This window comes from Zingiber officinale, chromosome 7A (genome assembly GCF_018446385.1).
Source record: "Zingiber officinale cultivar Zhangliang chromosome 7A, Zo_v1.1, whole genome shotgun sequence".
Lineage (NCBI taxonomy): Eukaryota > Viridiplantae > Streptophyta > Magnoliopsida > Zingiberales > Zingiberaceae > Zingiber > Zingiber officinale.
The window spans coordinates 73,303,642-73,306,944 of NC_055998.1; the positions used below are offsets into that span (position 1 = coordinate 73,303,642).

General features: G+C 47.2%; 1 pseudogene; it reads left to right on the forward strand.

Annotated features, from left to right (window-relative positions):
* Positions 1-949: 949 nt before the first annotated feature.
* Positions 950-2,865, forward strand: LOC122001529 (annotated as a pseudogene).
* The last annotated feature ends 438 nt before the right edge of the window (positions 2,866-3,303 follow it).

Consider the following 3,303-nt stretch of genomic DNA (forward strand, 5'->3'; position numbering starts at 1 on the left):
CTATTTATTTATTTATTTATTAATTGGCATGTTGATATTTTATTATTTGAAATGAAAAGAAAAAGAAGAAATAATACTTCACATCATGGCAAAAGATGCTGACATTATCACTAAATCCAATTGCAATTATGACTTCTAATTTACTCAACTTTGCAGTGGAACCACTAAACCTACCAGGTCAATCATGTAGCTTACCACACTCTCCAACTTATCATTTGGGATAATTCCCATTTAATCCTTTTTTAATTAAAAAACAAATTAATACATTAATTAAAAATATAAATATTAATAACCATTCTTTTCTTTGATTCAATCTTTCTCGCTTGCTTGCCATCCAGTCCGTCCTCTGAATCCTGCAGGGCACGGAAGGAATAGATTCGCCTCTCGATCGGACGGCTGGAAGCCGACAGAGGGAAGCATCGGACGCTCCCCTCCCCTCGGGCGGATGACCGCACGCTCGTGGCCGTCCGCACGCTTTTCCATTCGGCATTAAGCCCCCTTTCTTTAGCGTCAATTACAAGGTTGCCACCGCTACCGGCACGTGCCGGAAGCCATTGCCATGTGCACTGTGGCATCGGCGTAAATAGCGCCGGACTCAAGGGCGAGAGGAGGCTGAAGGTTATCCGAAAGAAGCAAGGGCATTTGAGTCATTTGGGAGGAGCAAAACGACAAAGGAGGGAGCACACGCGTCGCGATCGAGGACCGGAACTTGAAACCGCTCCTCGAACCACGCCGTGCACTCGATCTGACAGTGGGCCCGGTGAGCCTTTCTCTGCTCCGGTTTATCTTCGCTAGGGAAGCACATCAGAGAGGGCCCGCAGGTGATGAATTTTACGACAATTAGAAGGGTTTAGGGTAAAACTGTAGTTGAAATCATTGCTTCCGGTGGGGTCCGCACCGGGCCCCTCCTCTTTCCCTTCGCAGTTCGCCCCTCCTGCCTCTGTTTTAAACACAAGACCTTCTCCGCCTCGTGGCAAAAGCACAAAATTCCATCTCCGCCGAAGAAATCCATGGACGGGATCGCTTTTCTAGCGACGGCAATGGCGGTTATTAGCACCGAGCTCAAGCACCAACTCTCGAGTTGATCGGTTTGAATTAGTAACGTGCAGGAGGAGCTCCTTCCTTCCTAGGCATCGGGAGGTTGGTCGCTCTATTATAGCACCGACGATTGCTTTGACGCTGGGAAAGTGTTTGATGATTTGCTAATTTCGATCGGCGATTGCTGATCTGTGTTCATTTTGGGAAATTTTTTTGGGGTTTTGTGGAATTTCAGAGTTACAGAGAGAGATGGAGCTGTAGTGGTTACTGGGCAGTTGTTTGAGGTGAGGTGAGGCGAGGGAGGAGAAATTTCGGTTTTGGTTTTGCTTTTTTTGGAGCGATGCCATTCCAGTGTTTGATGATTTGCTAATTTCGATCGGCGATTGCTGATCTGTGTTCATTTTGGGAAATTTTTTTGGGGTTTTGTCGAATTTCAGAGTTACAGAGAGAGATGGAGCTGTAGTGGTTACTGGGCAGTTGTTTGAGGTGAGGTGAGGCGAGGGAGGAGAAATTTCGGTTTTGGTTTTGCTTTTTTTGGAGCGATGCCATTCCAGATGAAAGTTCAGCCGGTCGACGCGAGAGGAGGAGCGGCTGGGATCGACCAGTCGAAGCCCGCGGCGAAGTCCCGGCTGAAACGTCTCTTCGAGCGGCAGTTGCTGCGGATCTCCGCGCCGGAGAAGCCCGGCGATGGGAGGGAGAGGGAGCGGTCGGACGACGGCGGAGAGGTCGATCCGAGCTCCGTCTGCTTGGACAAGATGGTGCTCAGCTTCATGGAAGAAGGAGGCGGCGAGCGGGCGCCGCGCGGCCGGTGTAACTGCTTCAACAGCATCTACGATGACAGTTCCGATGATGATTTCAATGGCGGAGACCATCCGCCACCGGCTGACGCCGCTGAGTTTATCAAGGTTTGGTTTTTTTTCCCCTTGACAAATACGACAAGTCTCGATCGAATATCTCGATCTTTCTTCTCCGTGTTTCCAATTTTGATTCTTCAACTAACATCTGGACGTTTCCCCAGGGTTTGATCCTTTGCGCGAGCAACGCCGAGAGGAATCTCTTGGCCGATTCGTCGAAGATCATGGACAAAACGAAGAATTCGAAGGGCAAGGGCGAATGCCGGAGGATCCTCGTCGAAGAGCTGCAATCGCTCGGCTACGACGCTGCCATTTGCAAGTCCAAGTGGGATAAATCTTCCTCTTTGCCTGCCGGTACCATCTCCAACAAGTATTACTTCAATTTTTTCTCTCGAGCATGGCCGCAGCTCACGAGTCGATTGACGGCAGGTGAGTACGATTACATCGACGTGGTGGTCGACGGCGGCGAGCGCCTCCTGGTCGACGTCGACTTCCGGTCGGAGTTCGAGATCGCCCGGTCCACCAAGTCGTACCGCGCGATGCTCCAGCACCTGCCGCCCCTCTTCGTGGGCCGGCTGCCGCCGATCGTGGCCGTCGTCTCGGAGGCTGCGCGGCAGAGCCTGAAGAAGAAGGGCCTCCACGTGCCTCCTGGCGGCGGCCGGACTACATGCGGGCCAAGTGGCTGTCCCCCTACACTCGCACTGCCGCCCACGGCAGCGGCGCAGGGGAGGACATTACCGTCCTCACGACCTCGTCCCTACGACCAACCACCGAGCCCAAGGCGGCCGGCAACGCCTCGGAACCGATGGCGGAGCCCTGGCAACCGCCGCCTGCGAGGCCGAGAGCGGGAGTTAAGGTCGTCGCCGGCTTAACGGCGGTCCTTTGAGAAGCCTTTAATTAATATATATTTTTTTGTTAAAAATATATTTCTTTCTTTTTTTTAATCAAGAGTCTAAATCATCGTTAGGCTTCATATATATGTCTCTACTTTTCCTTTTTTTTTTGAAGGGCAAAAATTAAAATAGTGTCCCCTTATTTCCATTATCATTAAAAAGGATATTTTATTTTATAAAAATAATTTAAAAATACTGTCTTATTTTATTTTAAAAATAGTTTTATTTTAATTTATATAGTAGCTGTCATCATAATTGCTATAAGCCTAATTGGATAACAACTAACTTTAGTTAATTTATATTAAGATGTAGTAGTTATTACTTATTGGTAAAGATGCTATAGACTATAGTTATATATTGGGTAAATTTAAATCCTAAAATCTTAATTGTAAACAAATATTAAAGAGATTTTAATTATGTTAGAAAAAATTTATTTTATAATATTGCTACTATAATTATAGTTATTACAATAATACTAAAATAATGATATTTCTTTTTTTTAATAGATATATGGTTTT